Source organism: Gracilinanus agilis, chromosome 6 (genome assembly GCF_016433145.1).
Source record: "Gracilinanus agilis isolate LMUSP501 chromosome 6, AgileGrace, whole genome shotgun sequence".
Taxonomy (NCBI): Eukaryota; Metazoa; Chordata; class Mammalia; order Didelphimorphia; family Didelphidae; genus Gracilinanus; species Gracilinanus agilis.
Genome location: NC_058135.1, coordinates 180444191 through 180463992, shown reverse-complemented (window position 1 = coordinate 180463992; position 19802 = coordinate 180444191).

Here is a 19802-nt window from a genome sequence, read left to right as displayed (position 1 = left end):
GTTATGGCATACAATTGCAATGGAATTCTATTGCTCCATAAGAAACAGAGAACAAGCTAATCACAAAAATAGATAGATAGATAGATAGATAGATAGATAGATAGATAGATAGATAGATAGATAGATAGATAGATAGAAAAATAAGTAAATAAATGGATGAATGAATGAATAAATAAAAAAACACCTGCAAAGACATATGAAGTGATGCAAAGTGAAATAAGCAGAACCAGGAAAATGTTGTACACAGTAACAGTAGTAATGTATGGTGACCAACTGTGAAAAAATTAACTATTATCAGCTGTGCAAATATCTAGGACAACTTTAAGAGACTAATGACAAAAAAGGCTAGCCACTGTCATAGAAGGAAACATTGATTCTGAATGGAGATTGAAGCATACCATTCTTCACTTTATTTCTCTTGGGAATTTTTCTCTAGTGTAAGTGACATATCTTCTTTTTTTCATGCCGGATATGGGAATATGTATTATATGATAACACATGTATAATCTATATCCTATTGCCTAATGTTGGGGAGATGGAGGGGGGGAAAGAAAGACATAACATAGATCCCAAAATGTCAGAAATTATTATTAAAAGTTTCATTGACTTGTAAAAAATAAATAAAAATTTCAAAAACTGTGATCTTATACATTAGGGAGTTTCCTCATAACCCTTTCATATCTGGTCATATTGTGGGATTTTTGTCTAAATCCTCCTAAATTTCTCCACAAGCTTTCTACCCAAAATGTCTGAGGTCTTCTTCATTTGTTCTTAGTTTCTAGGGGTATCCTACTCTGTGCATCTATTTGTCTTCTTGCAGTCTGCCTAGGATAATCTTTCCATCATATATTTCTGTCATATAATTCTTTGATGACAATCTCAATTATTTTTCTTAAGAGCTTCCTATTGTTTGTATGTTGTACTAGTAAGAGTAGGAAATAATCCAGTCCCAAATAAAGATTTTTCACTGTTAGAAACACTATAACTTTTATGTATGCATAATAAAGAACTCCCATTGTTCTTCCTTTGTTTCAGACAATAAGGTACTGAGCCATCAATTTAACATTTATTAATTCTCTTCTACATGCAAGCCACTATTATAGGCACTAAGGACAAAAAAAGATGAAATAAAATGGAGGTTTCCTTTAAAGACCTTCTTTAGTCTACTAAAGGGATAAGAAAGACATACAAAAATAACCATGATGAAAGACAGAACATATTAAACACAAAAGTAGGAGATCTAAACAAGTTGCCATGAGAAATATAGAGTAAGGCTATTTTACTTTAATCTGAGAATTCATGGAGTGGTTAATGAAGGAGGTGGTACCTGAAAAAAAAGGAAAATGCTCTCAAGATTGAATAGGAGTGGTTTAGGAAGAGGGAAGATGAGCTTTATTCCAAGAATAGAGTATGGTGTGAGCAAAGATCATGTGGAAAGAATAAGGGAAGCAGAGAGAGAAAGGATAACAAGTAGTTCAGTTTTCCTAGAATACATAAAAGCTCAGAGTAAAATGAAATTTAAAAAGTAGATTTTAGTGGGACTCAAATGCAAAAAATATGGAGATTATGTGTTATTTGGCAAGCAATAGGGAATTCCTGAATTTTTTTTTTTTGATCAGAGAAATGCTAAGAAATGGGGAGAAGAAAAAGGGGAAGGGAATACAAATTTATATGCCACATGCTATGTGACAGACCCTGTGTTAAACACTCATACAAATATTGTCTTATTTGATTATCACAACAAGGTAGATCCTATTATTATCCTCAGTTTAGGTTTTAAAAACTGAGGCAAACAGAGACAAACAGATTTGCCCAGTGTCACATAAGTGGAAAGTGCTTGAGGCCAGATTTGAACTGGAGGTCTAGACCAAGCACTCTATTAGACCACCAGTTGTCTCTTAGAGAAATAAAACAATTCAGTGCCTATGGGGATGAGAGTAAAATATAATTCAAAAATACTGTCATTTCTGTCTCAGAATAGCAAGATGATATTGCAAAAAGGAGATGAGAGATCCCTCTCCCAAGAATATGGCTAATCTACAACCTTCATTGGTTTGTAGTTCTCCTTTTGATAAAAATAATAGTTCAATGAAGCTTCAAGGTCACATTATTTAGAAAATAGATTGTATGCAAAAACAGGCTTCTGTGCTTCCAAACATATACCCAAGATATAGCTATTTAGTTTGACAAGGCTTCAAACACTGAGAGGCTGTGTTGAATATAATAACATCAAGCTAAAAAGAGAGATGCAAAACCAAAAAAGTTGTATGGGCATGGATCTTGAAAAGTCTCCAACTTTTGTTTTTACATAGTCTCAAGAGAACACAACAAACCACAGCCTCTACTTGAGCTGAGACTCAAGAGATGTCTTGGTACTTGTACTTGCAAAGCATTTATGTTTCAGCACATGAGTGTGTGAAAATAGTACCTATCTTTTATCACACAAGCCATAGAACAATTTATTTTCTTCAGTCAATGCAGTTATTCCAGAATTCAATTTGGTGGTGAAATCTCATATTAACCCTTCTTTAAGGAGTTTGGCTCTTCCATTTCAGGATGTGTACCATACCTTACACAGAAGCCTGACAATGGGAAGGTGCCTCATTGTGAAATTAATAGGCTAGGGCTGCAAATAGAATCGGAACCCCCTGATTTCATTATTATGGAGAAATTGTTCTCTACTCATTTTCTAGAAGACCTCTATCACTGTCTCCTATGATGCCAATGTCTTCCCTCTGAGATTACTTCCAATATTCTTATATATTTCATTTGTTCATAGATATTTGGGTGTTTTCTCTCCCAGTAAACTGTAAGTTCCTTGAGTTCCATTATGAAAGGTATTGGATTGTTGTTTGCATTTAGTATAACCAGCACTGAACACAGACCTTGGTGTGTGGCAAGTGCTTAATAATGGCTTATTGAGCTGAACAATGAAAGTTGGCAATAGTTCTGTAATGCAGAGCTTTAAGAAGATGACCAGGTGACTTAAGGATTAGGAGACTTCCAAAAGCCACACAACCAATGTAGGTCAGAGACAATTTTAACCCCAAGTCTTCTTGGTTCCACTGCCAACACTCTTTTGTATTACATTTCCTCTCTGGTGATACTGATATGGTACCCAATTATGCTGCAAAGATTATGCAAGATATATTTTAAGCTAATTTCCTGGAAATTCAGTACAGAGTGAGAAAGGGCAGAGAATAGGGTGATAATCATTTATTACTTCTAGTGGACATTTTTGAGGAAAAAACCCTTCTACAGCTGTCAGTCTGCATATAAGGTGTATAATACAGGCATGTTTTGACTATATATGAGTGAAGAGCTTATTATGCTTTGGTGTTAGTGAGAATGGAAGAAAAATAGATTATTTATTATTCTGGGGGCCTAAACTCTCAACTCAACACCCAACCAGTCTGACTAAAGTCTGTGGCTCAAAACCAATAGCTGCCATTCTAGCATGTTGGTCCAGAATATAACTCTATAATCCTGACAGCATAGTCCCAAAGTTGCAAGTCTAGATTCCTAATTCCCAAAATTTCTTGGCCAATAACTGTATCCCAAAATTCAGGAACCTGTGGGGATTGTGGGGAACACAAAACGCAATGAGCAAACACCAAAGAATAAAATTAGCTGAGTATCTGACAATAACCGGTGCTGAAAAGCATTTAATTCACATTTATATATCAACTTGACCCCTAAAAATGCATGATGGATGGGAGTCCTAGAAAGAATGTAAGAGTAACTGAAATATTGATAGATATGTGCCACATTTTTGAATAGCAAGTCCATAAAAGACAACAAGAAGGGAAGAAGGGAGTTATATCATGCTTCCAGCATAATAAAACCTTTCCCCACCCCAGTAATGATATTAACTTAAAGCAGCAGCAAGCTTTCACACACTCTAACCATGGGCCATTTATTCATTCTTAAAGAGACCTTGCAGTTCATCTTCAATCAATCAAACAATGTCTAATTTTTCTTTGGTTGTGTAGACACTATTAAAACAATTAAAAATTGAAAATGTTTCAATGAAAATCATTCAGAAAGAAATGAACGATTCCAGAAAACTCAACTCAGCTTATTTTACACCCCAACATCACAATTAGATACATAGTCAAGGGAAGTGGGGAACTATTCTTAAACAACAAAAAACTTTTCCAAAGTTTTAGCTGCACAGCTTTGAATTTAAATACAACTTCTGTCAAAAAGCAAACATTCCCTCAGTTCCTACTTTAATGTCATACAGAGAAACCTTGAATTTTTTCATGCATACTTAGTCTGCTTCTACAAAAGAAAAGTAATCATGCTCTATAGAGGGGGAATGGTGGGCTTATTTTCATTGCCTACATGGCCAAGAGAAAATGAAGATAGGATAGAATGGTCTTTTTCATGGTTGAGAGCATTTTAGTAATAAAAAACAGTGACAAATGACAGTAGTTAATTTGCTTAAGAAAAATCAAAAGTAATACAACTGCAAAGAATCATTTTATCATCTCCACTCTTTCCTATGCCCATACAGTAGCTTAATTATATCCATTATTCTTGCCAGATATAAATATTAAGCCCAGTGAGCACAGATTAGCCCCCCCAAATATAGTATTCTTAGACATTTATGCAGCAATTGTATCAGCTATACCCAGGTTCATGTTAATTTTTGTTATGCCATATATGCAAATTCATAGCTGAAAGCTCCCATCCAGTGACAAATCAGATAATTCACTAAATGAGAATATTGCCATTTAGTAAAATAGCATGGCAAAGTAAATAACATAAAATTGTATCAAATAGTAAAAATATTATAATATCCATTTCCAAATAGTTGTCACCGTTGATTTTCCCTGGGAATACTAGGATATTCTCCAGTCAACAAGATAAGAAAGAGATAATTCTGTTAATTCAATGAAAGGTATTAGAAATGAAATCAGCTCTGCTCAGACAACTCCTTTTTCATCTCTGTGACATGAATGACATGAGGGTGAAGGTTTCTTCCCTTGAAAACCAGAAAAAAAAACTGACATCCCAAGAAATCTTGAGAGAACCACCAACTTCTCAGTATGGCAGCCAGTTGAACACTAAAATAGTTGGCTGCACTTCTTGCCATCATTGTCAAGGAAATTCTAAAAGCTCAGGATGTGACCATAATATTCTTCCATTTCTTCCATCTGCTTCTACATTCTGTGTCTATTGCAAACCTATATTTCACCACCTAGATTTTCACTACTGGATTTTTACTCATTTTTATAAATGAACCTGCTAGAAGCACATCTGCTGAAAGCTCTGTGTGTGGTTCTTGTGCCGTGGTTTGTCATGTCCAATTCTTTGTGGCCTCCTTTTGGGGTCTTCTTGGCAAAGATACTGGAGTCATTTTTGCCTTTTTCTCCAGCTCAGTTTACAGATGAGGAACTGAGGCAACCAGGATTGAGTGACTTGTCAAGGGTCACACAACTAGTAAGTGTGTGAGGCCAGATTTGAACTTGGGAATAGGAATCTTCCTGACTTCAGGTTCAGCACTCAATTTGCTATGCCACCTAGATGCCCTGGAAAGTTGTAGGGGCTCTTGTCTTTTTTTTCTCTGTGTGTGTGTGTGTGTGTGTGTATTCCTATCATCTAGCACAGTACAGTCACTTAAGAAATATCTTTTGACTGACCGGAATGATTAAAAGTTGATGGCATTATTCTATTGAGTTTTTACACAGACTTCTTGTAGGTTTAGTCATAGGAATCTGCTCCAGTGAGTGAGATTCTCTTTCATGACCCCAGATATGATGGGAATATGTCATCTGTCCATGGTAAACTTTCTCCTACTCTAAGATAAGCTATGTTTCTTTTCCTATGAAACATACCTCTAATAACAAATGGTTGTATTTATATTTATTTTATTATATGTTATAATATAATCATATATTTTATTACATATACTTACATCATCTTTATATAGTTGCAATAGAGTATAGGTCAATGAGTCATTGATGAGTATATTCAGAGTTCCACTGAAGGAATTCTTTACTTAGAAGAAGTTGAGGAGCCAGCTTCTGGGGGAAGTGGTGATGATATAGGAAGGAAATTCCATGAAGAGATTTTAGAGATGAAAATTTGGGAAGAAAAGAAGGAAGGAAAGAAGACAGGAGAGAGGGAGGAAATGAAAGAAAGGGAAGAAAAGGAAGAAACAAGAAGGAACTAGAGAGAAAGAACTAGTTTTAGCAGCAGTAAATAATTTAAAAATAAACACAGAAAGGAATCTTTTTCTGGCTCCCCTAAATATATCAATTTTGTTCTTTCAAATTTGTGGCTTTAATTGAATTAGAGTGTCCATTTTTAAACCCTTATCTTCCATCTTAGAATCAATACTATGTATTAGTTCCAAAGCAGAAGAATGGTAAGGTCTAGGCAATGAGGGTTAACTGACTTGCCCAGGGTCGCACAGCTGGGAAGTAAGTGTCTGGGACCAGATTTGAACCTAGGACCTCTTGTCTCTAGGCCTGGCTCTCAATCCACTGAGCCACCCAGCTGCCCCATAGTGTCCCTTTAACACTTTTTTTTTAAGTTCATGAGAAATCACCCTATTGAAAATTTAGAGGAAACCTATCCCTAGCACAGTGTCCTTAACCTGTTTTTTATGCCAAGGACACTTTTGCAGTCTGGTGAAGTCTGTAAAACTCTTCTCCTCAGAAAAATGTTTTACATACATAAAGTAAAATACACAGGGTTTTAAAAACCAAATTACATTGAAATAAGGTTAGAAAAAAAAGATTAGCTCAAACCCCTTGTTAAAGGCCCCAGATTAAGAACTTGTGCCCTGAACATTTTAAACCACAGAAGTAAATAAAAACATTTGGAACTTGAAAAAATTAAATAAGTTCAAAATGCTCTCAATTATTTTCTCCTAAGATTTTGCTAAAAAAATATTTCTTTTTCTGCAGGCCATAAAACTCTTTCAAGGTATTAAGTGTCTATACCCTATAATATTTTATGAGAAATATTTCCTTTTAAAAAGACTATATTTGGAATGATCAAAGAAATGTTCCCTACATATTGTTTTAAAAATTCATCAATGTTGGATTTCTGGAAAAGAATGCTACCCACATTCAGAGGAAGAACTACAGGAGTTGAAACACAGAAGAAAAACAACTGCTTGAACACATGGGTTGATGCGGACACGATTAGGATGTAGACTCTTAATGACCACCCTAGAACAATTATCAATGCTATGGAAATAGGTGTTGATCGATGACACAGGAAGAAACCAGTGAAAACATACATTGGTTACAGGGGGATTGAGGGGTGGAGAGGGAGAGAGAAAGAACATGAATCATGTAAACATGGAAAAAATTTTTCTAAAAAGTAAAAAAATAAAATAAAATAAAATAAAAAATCCTCAATATTAACATTTATTTTAGCATGTATTATGAAAAAGAATTTTTTAAAATCTAGTTGATCTTTTGTAGTATTTTTCATTGGAAAGCTGCATTAAAAACCTATTAATATGTCTCTATTTCAAAAAGATAAAGAGAGGTAGGGATTTATTTGTATAAAAATATTTCTTGCAGGTCTTTTGTGGTAGCAAAGAATTGAAAATTGAGGGATGTCCATCAGTTGGGGAATGACTGAACAAGTTGTAGCATCTGATAGTGATGGAATATTATGTGCTATATGAAATGATGAGCAGGATGATTTGAGGAAAATCTTGATTTACATGAATTGATGCAAAGTGAAATGAGCATAAGCAGAAAAACATTTGTACAGAGTGATAGCAATTTGTCTTGACGAACAACTGTGAATGACCTAGTAGTTCTCAGCAATTCAGCTATCCAAGACAATCTCAGAGATTCATGATGAAAAATGCTATCTTCAGAGAAAGAAATGGGAGATTACAGACTGAAACATACCATATTTCATTTTCTTCTTTTTTTATTTGGTATCTCTTCCACAAAATTACTAATATGGAAAAATGTTGTAGATGATTATACATGTAAAATATATATCATATTACCTATCATCTTAGGGAAGAGGGAAGGCAAGGGTATAAAGGTCAGAATAAGGAAAAGAGTTTGGAACTAAAAATTTGATAAAAAGAATGTTAAATTGTTTTACATGTAATAGGAAGAAAATAAAATATTGTTTTAATTCTACATTGAAGATATGGATACTTTAAGGCTTTAAGGATCATTTGGTATTTACAAAAAAAATCCTTTTGAATTTCATCATTTTTCACAAAAGACTGAAATATATCCTCTCCATTGGTGAAATATGTTATAGTATAAGAAGTAATATAAGACAAAATAATCTCTAGCTTACATATGGGGAGAAGGTGTTAGAAATGAGCACCACATGGACTGAATTTGTAATCCTTATTTTATCTTGGTAAAATTCAGTTAAATATGTAATATTTTCTTGCTGAATTTGCAAAAAAAGATTCTTTTGCCTTAAAAATGTTCTCAGCTCCTGAATTAATATTTTAGCTGATACTCTTGAATCAACCCTATATGTACTTCCAAAACTCATTACCATCTGTTCTTCACTCACCCAACATAAAATTTGTATGAGTTTACCATATATGTGTGTGTGTGTGTACACATATATGTATATATAGGTGCATATGTGTATACATACACACACACACACACACACATATATATATATATATATATATTTCTTCCCAAAACAATAATACTTTTAAAAACCTTAAAAATGGCTATGGGATTCCTTTATATATTTTGCCCTCTCCTCTGAAGGAAGACTGGGACATGCCAGAGATTCCAGGCTATGATGAGAAATTGAATTTTCCAGAGATTTCATAGTTTCATTAATCACTAGTATGTAAGACACAAGTGGGTAAAAACAAATATGCAGTGCTTACTTTCTAGTGAGTGGCTAAAGCATTTGCACAGAGGCGCATTATCTGCATTATAAAAATTTAAGTCCCTCAACTGAGAAATTATGGGCACCATCCATAAAAATAAGGAAAGAAAGAGATCTAAAGTTACTGGGAGAGAAATGAAAAGGCAAATTCTGAGATCAAAGAACTGAGGCAGAACTAGCTTTCTCTACATCTGACCTACCCTTAACAAAAACCTACTTTTCCCAAGTGGTGAATAACCCAACAAGAACCAAATTCTATATACCACAACTGAAGAATAGTAGTAGCAGGAAGTAATCTGAGAGAAAATCAGCTGTGGCTGCCTGTGTAGATCAAAGGAACAGGCTACAATAATAGTTAGCCTTTATGTAATACTTTTGAACGTTTGCAAAGTGCTTCAAAATATAATTTCATTTTATCCTAATAACAATTCTAGGTTGTAGGTGCTATGGTCTTTTTCATTTTACTTTTGAGGAAACTGAGGCATACAGAAGCTGGATAGGCAAGAGAAAATAAGAAAAAAATAGAAATGAATAACCCAATGATAAAAACAGATTATTTAGGAATAAATCCCTTATTTGTTAAAAAAAAAACTGCTGGGGAAACTAGAAAATAATCTGGCAGAAATTGGGCTTAGACCAACATCTTCTACTATTTTCCAAGATAAATTCAAAATGTGGCCTAAATACAAAAGGTTTTGAAAACTAAAAAATTTTAAGTGTTAATATTGGCAAAGAGGAGATAAAACTATCCTGATTTGCTACTGGAATGGTACTTAGAAAATTATTAAGGGAATTATTTGAGATAATACCTTCAGCAATGTTATAGGTTACAAAAGTAACAGCATTTCGCATAACAGAAACAAAATACAAGAGGCAACAACAGAAAACAACAGAAAGGGATATCCCACTCAAAATTCTTGTATATAGATATTATAATTATTACTAAATTAATAATTATATAGTACCTACTCTGTTCCAGGCACTCTGCTAAGCACCTAACAATTATCTTATTTGAGTCTCAGAAAAACTTTGGGAGGTAGGTGCTATTGTGTCCCCATTTTTACAAATGAGGAAACTGAGGCAAAGAGAAGTTAAGCGATTTGCCCAGGGTCACATAGCTAGTGTCTGAGTACAATTAAAATGATAATACCACCAAAATAATGTTATAATTTTAATTCTATATCAATCAAAATATAAAAAGTATGCCTTAAACAATTAGTGTAATTTTTAAAATTCATTTGGAGAAATAAAAGTTATAGAATATAAAAGGCACTCATGAAGCAAGGCAGAGAGGAAGGACTAGTGCTTCCAGATTTCAAACAATATTTTAATTTAATAATATTTTAAAGCGGTATTTGTCAAAACCACTTTTTATTAATTTTATTTTAAAAAGAGGAAATAGATTAATGGAACAGATTAGACAGAAGGGAATCAGAAATAATGAAAGTTGATGAGCCAGTGTTCAAAAACCTGAAAACTTAAATAACTCAGGAAGGAACTCCTTATTTGATAGAATCTCATGGGAAAACTGGGAAGCAGTCTGGAAGAAGTTAAGCTGAGGCCAAAAAATTTATATTATATCCCATAGTAAATTCAAAATAGTTACATGATTTAAATATTTAAGATCTGGTCATGAAAAATTTAGAAACAAGCCAATCATACACCATTTATAGTTATGGGTAGGAGATGTATTCTTAATCGAACAAGGGAAAGAGGCAGTCGTAAAAGATAAAATAAATAATTTTGATTACTTGGAACTGAAAGCTCTGCACAAACAACAATTCACCTGAGATGAAAAGGGAAGTGATCAAATGGGGAAAACAATCTTTGTACTAGTTTTCTTGAGTGAGTTAAATATACAAAAATATAGACAACAGAAATATATGAGAACAAAAGTCATTCTTTAAATAGATGTGGTCAAAGGATGTGAATATACAATTCTCAAAGGAATTGAAAACTATCAACATTAAAAATGAATGTTCCAAATCATTAATAATAGCTAGCATTTATATAGCTCCTAAATTTTATGAAGTACTTTTAAAATATTGCTTCTTTTTATCTTCACAATAACCCTTGAAAGTAAATGCCATTATTATTCTATTTTTACAGACAAGAAAACTAACATAGTTTTGTCTAGCATCATCACCACATGCATAGAAAATGACAGAGACCAAATTTAAATTCTGGTTTTCCTGAATGCAGGTCCAACATTCTATCTACTGCTCTATCAAACTGCTTCAAATTTTAAGACAGATGCATATCAAAATTACATTGAGGTTTAACATCAAAACCAAATTGGCAAAAATGGCAAAAATGAGAATAACCCATGTTAATATAGCTGTGGGACCACATGCACAGTGTGGTACTATTAGCTGTGAGAAAATACAACCATTTTGGAAAGCAATTTGGAATTATAAAAATGAAGTGTTTAATAAAAAAATAAAAATCCAAAGATTCTGATGCATATATCCCCAAAAGAAGTCCCTAACAAAAATAAAAGCTCCATATTCACCAAATATCTATACCAACACTTTTTGTGGTAGCAAAGAAATGGAAACAAAGTAGATACTCATCAAATGAGAATTGGCTAAACAAATCCTGCATGAATGTATATATTACTCTTCTTCAAGAAATGGGTATGACAAATAAAAAAGAAATAAAATAAGACATAGTGATACAAAGAGAAGTAAACAGAGTCAAGAAAATAATATAAAATATTTCAACACCAGAAATGGAAAGAATAACCACAACCAAAGAAAATGAATGTTGCGAAAGCCTAAAGAATACACATGGTTTCAAAGAAAATATAGAGAAATACATCTGACCTCATGCCTTCACAAAAGTGAATGCATCTATGGATATAGGAGATTTCACATATACTATACTATTTTTTTCTATTTGTTCAACAGCTTTCTTTATCTAGTTTCTTTTCTTCCTCTTAAAAAAAATCTAAGAAAAAGAGAAGGATAAAGGGATAAAACAAAGATGATAATTTTTTGTTAATATCAATTAAATTTATTTTTAAAAATTGCTTCCTGAAACAGAGCCATGAGCATAAAAATATTACATTGGAAGCCAAAGTCTAATGTTCACTATGTCACTCCCCAGTAGAAGGAATTAAAGGATCTTTATTAAACAAACAGACGGTATGAGTGGATCTTTTCTTCAGAGCTTGATTGTATTGCCTGAATGGTTTTGCTTACTCTTAGAGGTGGCAACATATTCAAAGGAACTCAGGCTCTTTGAACTATATTTTTAAAAAAAACTGTTAGTTTCAGAGTATACCTATAGACTGACTCTGAGAAGCTTTAGTCTAGGAGAAGTTATAGATGAGCAGGTACATCACACTTGTTTAAATGTATTTCTAGTTGTTTTCTTCTTTCTTCTTCTTTTCTCTTCCTTCTTTTTTCTTCTTTCTTCTTCTTCCTCACTCTCCCTTTTCATCTCCTACTCCTTCTCATCATTTTCCTCCTTTTTTTCCTGCTTGTCCTCCTTCTCCTCTCCTCTCTTTTCTTCCTTTGCCTATGAGCAATAATACTGTGTCTTCAAGCATACTTGCTTACTAGCTGAGATGGTCTCTGAACTTAAAAAGGAAAACTATCTCAAGAAATATGGAAGTCTCAAGCAAGAAAGAATAAAATCTTGAGAATTCAGTTTGTTATAATTAAAAAGTGTCTGAAGCCAGATTTGAATCCCATTTCCTGGCCTGGCTCTCAATCCACTAAGCCACCTAGCTGCCTGCCACCAAGATATTTCTAAATGATAAATACTAAATTAGGAAGTGGTCCATCAAACCCTAAGCCCTTCTCCACCCCAACAGATGAACAAGTGCATCTACCCTGGAATGTTTTCCCTTTCCCTTCTCTGCCTCACTTATTAACCAGATTCTATTAAAAAGGAAGACATTCTATGAGATGCCTAAGGACAAAAAAAAGATGCAAAAAGCAGTAGATCCCAGACATAGAAATACACAGTAATTTTCCCTGATATATAGGAATTTAAGGCCTTTCATCTCCAAGGTGCCGATATCAGAATTAATTCAGAATATGAAAAATAAATTCTCACAAGTTGCAAACTATCAAATGATTCCAATGAGATGTGGCTATGCGAGAACCTCGAGGAATTTAGATTTTAAAAGCAAACATGAAAGAAATGGCAGTTAAGAGCACATAATTGAGATTAGCTGGAGCAGAGTAGCAAGTTCTTATTATAATAATGTAAGAAGATAAAACCCAGTATGAACTGACACTTTGGACTAACATCCTAACTACAGTCACCCAAAATTAGGGGAAGTTGGGAGCAGGGGTGGTCACCTGCTCTCAGCACATTCGGGAGCTTAGCATTCTTTCAAACCGTCACTAGTCTCGGTGGAGAGAATTTGCTGCTAGTTAGGATACTTATAGGGTTTCCTAATGTGTGATTAATATCTGCTCAGGTTAGTGGCTAGTAGCACCAGCTAGCTGGCATTTACATATATTCAAACAAATTTGAGAAGAGAGAGAGCATTAATAATGAGATCTCTTCTAAATTAAATAAATAAATGTTTTGTTTTGTTTTTTAAATAATGAGAAGATCTAAGAAGACTTTGTATAGATGGGGGCATCTGAGTTAAGTTTTGCATTAAAATAAATTTGGGAAAACAGAGGTTCCGAGGGATGCTGAGTTCAAGAACCAGCATTAATTTCAGTTTATGTATTTTAGTTTCAAACTTAAATTTAATTATTTTAGCCAATTTGACCACATCACTTCCATCATAATCTTTCAGAGAAGACAATAATCACCTACCATCTGAAAAGTTGCATATAAATTCCACAAATTTTATAACATCATTATCTTCCTCACTGACTTCAATTTAAACAGCTAAAGTTGTTTTCCTATTCAAGGCTGCAAAGCCAACAGAGGCACCAGTTGATAACAAAACCATTACCATGCATACACAAGAGATTTGGATAATGAGTTGTGCTGATCACAGCATTCTGATTATTTGTTTGCACACACCCCGGTGTATCGTCTCAGCACACACGTGCAGATCCAGAAAGACTATGGCCTGTTTGTGTTTGTTTCTTGCTTTCCAACACAGATGTTTAGTGGTACTCCAGAGACATGGCATTGTACTAATGCCATGCCATGTTTGTGTTTATGTTTATCTTCAAATACATTTAACTGGTCTGAAGCCATGAATCTGTGCCTGCAAATACAATTACAACCCTGGGTGACATAGTGAATAGTTTGCTAGGTTTCTAAAAAAGGTAGAAATGCTTACTGTTGGGAATTATTGAGCAAAAGTAATGTTTCTGGAAGCAACCTTTTTGTACTATAAAGAATCCAAATCAATGTTCATGTGGGGGAAATTGGTACTTTTAGGCTGGTTAGTTTTATAAGTGGGAATGCAAAAAGGTTGCTATTTAAGTAGATCAGGGAAAATGACTTTATCTTTTTTCTGTGCTATCCATTGTCTCTGAGAATATAGAGAAGAGAAAAAAACAGATCATCAAATAACAAAACAAATTTTTTGGTTCTGAAAAACACCTTCAATTGGATTTTCAGAGAATTATAGCATTGGTATGCTCTGAGGAATTGTTTATACATTAAGACCTCAGCTATTAAGGATCCTCAAAAATAGTCACCCAGAATGGCCAAATTAAGAATTTGTGATTTGCTATATTTTTAATGATGGAAATGGACTTTAAAAATCAAGTGATTGCTTCTATAACTACTTAAACAGTATTATAATAAACATAAGCTAAGTTTTATAGTGTGAATCAGAACCACTATTACCAACACTGGTTGTTGTACTTCAATAGTTCTAGGACTTCTTATTTCTCTTTTTAACTACCCAAACTGAAAGCACTTCACCTTTATAGATGGTCTTCAGAAGGTAGGGCAACTGAGCATCTTCATTATCAAAAAACCAACCTTTTTGGGATAAAATAATCACCGTACTGTGATTTAATAGAGTTTTACCTTCACAGCACTGTATTGTGTAGGATTCTTTGACCCTATAAAATGTTTTCTTCTTGCTGCATTGTTGTAGGTTACTGGTATTCTATCTTGTTTTTATAGTTATTTTTCCTATTATATTCATTGATGTTTCTTACTGCTTCCTTTTTTCAGTTCAATTTCATAAACATTTTTTAAAGCTCATATTATGTAGCAGGCACTATGCCAAGTATTAAAAATACGAAAAGAGGCAAAAGACAGTCCCTCTCTTAAAGGAGACAATCCACTCTAATGGAGGAGACAACATGCAAACATGTCTTATTGTCTTCATCTGTCAGATGAGGTCTTAGTAATGTTTTATGTTTTTCCATCTCCTATAGTAGATCCTCATCTATGTTAGGGACTCAAACAATGTGAATTTTTCAAAATTCTGTCCTCATTTCTCTTCTTTTATGCCTTTATATTTTTTTTAATTTTTTTCCTCGTTAACTTCACTGATTTATGACATCTCTGAAGAAGACATTCTGATCTACTTGACCAGCCATTGCCTCTCTCCCTAATTCCAATCCTGCATCTCCAATTCACTCAGTTCGCTTTTAGACATATTTAATTCAATATCTCAAAGACAGTTTAAACTCAAACATGCCCCAAACTAAACTCATTATCTTTTAGTCTAAACTTCACCTTCTTTCTAAATTCCCTAATACTGGTTGAGGCACCACCATTCTCCAGGTTCAGAAGCTAGATAACATCCTTGACTCCTTCCTCTACCATATTCAATCAGTGGACAAATCTTGTTCCCATTTTTATAATTTCTCTGCCATTTACTTCCTTCTTTTCTCTCACACTTCTATCATCTTAATGTAGCCCTTCATCACCTCACACTTGGACTATTGAAAGATTCTCAATGTTCTCCTCATTACAGTCTGCTCTATACTCAGCTGTCAAATTCTCCATAAAGTGAAGGCCTGCCTGGGCCACTCCTCATTCTCTGATACTTTCAATATATTTTGGCAAATGAAAAGGATTCTGACACATGAGGAAAAGCTGGTTTGGGGCACAGAAATAAATGATACTTTGGAAAATTGTGACTCTGCCAGTTTGGAGTAAATAAGGAGAGCAAAATGAGGTATTATTTGATCTATATTCTCAGGGTCAGGAGAGAATATTCAAAATATTCCAAAGATAATATTGATAAATTAGACACAATGACCTGATAATTTATATCTGTGTGGCTGTCCTTCTCAACTCTCTCCCCACATTCAAAAAACAAGTTTAAAAAGCCCTTACAGCAAACATGAATAGTCCTGAAAAAACAAATTTTCTACACAGGTCATTTCCAAAAATGCGGTGGGATTAACTCCTTTGGACTGACGGTTATTAATCAGATTTCTGAAATCTGTCAAAATTGTTTTACCCAATAATGTTATTTTCATTGAGGAAAACTGTTTTTAATTCCTGCTTTTTTTCACAGTGTATTATTTCATAGAGGTCTTACCAGTTTAGTTTGAAACTGCCTATTTCATCATTTCTTATGATACAATATTATTACATTACATATATATGCCATTCTCCAAGAGGTGGGTATCCCCATATTCTCCAATTTGGTGCTACCACAAAAAAAGAACTACTATAAATATTTTATACATAAGGGGCCCCTTTCTTCTATCTTGGATCTCTTTGAGATATAGGACTAGTATAATATAGTTAGATCAAAAAGTAACACAGTTTAGTAACCTTGGGGCATAATTTCAAAATGCTTTCCAAAATGGTTGGACCAATTCACAACTCCACTAACGATTCATTTGTTTGTCTGAATTTAAAATGGAAGTCATGTCAAGAGGGATGGAAGGATGAGGTCAAAAAGTATGAAATTATGACCATGCAGCTGCAAACTGTCAAATTATTCCAATAAAGAGATGTAGCTATACAAGGAGTACATCAGTTTGTTCAGATTTTTAAAAGCACCCAAGATGGAAGTGAGACTAGAAAACCAAGACTGACTAGAATAAAGTAGCAAGTGCCTATAATAGTAATATTTCAGGGTGAATAAAGTCCAGTGTGAAATGATGCTTTTGATAAATACTTAAAGCGACTTAAAAGGGGAGAGGGCTTTAAACAAAACATTTTGGAAGCAGAGGAAAATGAATTCAAGTTTCCAATGTTTTTATAGTACTAAGAAAAGACCTGTCATTTTTTTTTTTGTACAAAAACGTCCCTTCCTATTTCTTTGGGGCATATACCCATTAATGGTATAAATGGTTAAATTTGTTAACATTCTGGTCATAGCTCTATATTGCCTTCCAAAATGGCTACACCAATTCACAGCTCCATCAACAGTAAATGAGTGTACCTAATATTACTGACAGTACCTTCATTTTTTCCTCTTTTATCATTTTTGTCAATCTGACATTCAAAGTTGTTTTAATATTCATTTCCTTAATTACTAGTGATTTACAGTATTTTTCATATGATTGTTGATAGCTTGGAATTCTTCCTTTGAAAATTGCCTATTTGTATCCTTTAACCATTTATCTAATCAAAACTTGTTGCAAAGATATTTTTCCTAGTTACTCATTTTCCTTATAATTTTTACTACATTAAAGTTGTTTGTGCAAAAACTTTTATATAATCAAAATTGTCCATTTTATCTTGTATGATCCTCTCTTATGACTTAGTCATGAGCACTTTCCCTATCAATAAATCTGAATATAATTTCTCCTTTGCTCCTCTAATTTAGGGAATGATATTTTATATCTAGGTCATGTATCCATTTGAAGTTTTTCTGGGTGATGAGGTCTTGAGCTATATCTAATTTCTGTCTGACTATTGTCCAGTTTTCTCAGTAGTTCTTATGAAATAGTGAATCCCTCCCCAGAAAATTGGGTCTTAGAATTTAAACATTATCATTTGTTTGTTTTTGTATTTTGCATCCGTGTTGTGTTTCACTAAATGCCTCTTTTTTTTTTTAAGCCAGTACCAATTGATTTGAATGATTACTAATCTGTAATGATATGAGATTTGGTACCGATAGTCCAATTCCTTGCCAATTCTATTCATTTTTACTCTTGAGATTTTTGACCTTTTGTTCCCATATAGCAATTTAGTTATTTGTTCTAAGGCTAGTAAATATTCTTTTGCGACTTTGGTATGGCACTGAATAAATATGTTATCTTGCGTAATAGTGTCACTTTTATTTTATTGGCCCATCCAACCCATCAGGAATATTTCTCCAAGTTGTCCTTATTTGTACAGACTATTTTATCATAGTTTCCTATAGTTCCTGGTTGAATCTTAGTAGATATCGTCCCAATGATTTTATGATTTCTGTAGTTATTGCTTTCAATCCTTACCTTCTGTCTTAGAATCATTACTGTGTATTGGTTACAAGGCAGAAGAGCTAGGTAAGGGCTAGGCAATGGGGGTGCGGAGTTAAGTGACTTGCCCAAAGTCACATAGCTATGATGTATCTGAGGTCAAATTTGAACCCAGGACTTCCCATCTCTAGGCAGGCTTTCAATTTACTGAGACACCTATGCTCTCTTCTGTAGTAAATTTTGAAGAAATTTCTCTTTCTAGATGATTTTGTTGGCATTTGTTACATATATGCACATACATGCAACACATGTAAGAAAACACACGCCTTGTAGGTATATATGCTTAACATGTGCAACAAAACATGTTGCATGTGTATCCAAAAACACATGTGTGACTAAGCATATATTGTATGTTATACATCCATTGAGTGTGACAAATATGTAAAAAGTGTTACATATCCATATCCATATAATTGCAAAAAAAAAAGGCAAAATAAGCTACAGAGAGAAATTACACCAAAAATAAATACAGAATTTATAAAATTCATGGGTAGTGTGGCATATTATATATGTGTGTGTGCATGTGCATATACACACTCAGCACTGATTCATTATTAAGAAATAAAAAGACTTTTTTGGCTGGACTGTATCAAGTGAGAGGGGGAACAATATCTAATAAATCTAGAAAATTTGTTGGCAGGTTTTGAAGGAGTTTAAAGGTTAAATAGAACAGTTTATATAGCATCCTAGGGGCACTGGAATTTATTGATCAAGGGAATGACTTTATTGGACTTGTGCTTTAGGGGGAAAAAATCACATTGGCACTTATGGGAAAAATGGGTTGGTGAAAGGAGAAAGATGAGTCAGAGAGAGCAACTGGGGGCAATTGTAATAGTTCAGATGAGAGATTAGGAGAATCTAAACTAGAGCATAATGGTCATTAGAGTAGAAAGGAGGGATTGAATTTAAGAGCTACTGTGAAAGTAGAAAAGATAAATTGGTGATTTAATTTATATACATAATTAAAGAGAATAAAGATTCCAGGTTGATTCTGATCACCAAAGGTCCATGTCTATCATGAAAGAAGGTTGGACAATATTCAAAGTCTACAAGATCCCATAATCTTCTAGAATTGCTTATCAGGGACACTTCATGGAACTGACCTTTCTAATGGGCTCTTTGCTAAAGTATTTATGCATGGCCAGAGGCAAATCATACTGGAAACTGTTAAAAATGATTAGTCTATGGGGGGCAGCTGGGTAGCTCAGTGGAGTGAGAGTCAGGCCTAGAGACAGGAGGTCCAAGGTTCAAACCCGGCCTCAGCCACTTCCCAGCTGTGTGACCCTGGGCAAGTCACTTGACCCCCATTGCCCACCCTTACCCATCTTCCACCTATGAGACAATACACCGAAGTACAAGGGTTTAAAAAAAAATGATTAGTCTCCTCCCTCTCCCTCTCTTTTTCCTTCTCTTTTTCTCCCTCTTTTCTTCTATCCCTCCCTCCCTCTAGCCTTTTCTCTCTCCCTCCCTCCCTTCCCCCCCTCTCTGTCTTTCTCTCTGTCACTCTCTCTGTCTCTCACACTCTCTGTTTCTCTCTCTGTCTGTCTGTCTGTCTCTGTCTCTGACACCCTATCACTGTCTCTGTCTCTCGTTCTCTCTCTCTCTCTCGCTTGTTCTCTCTCTCTC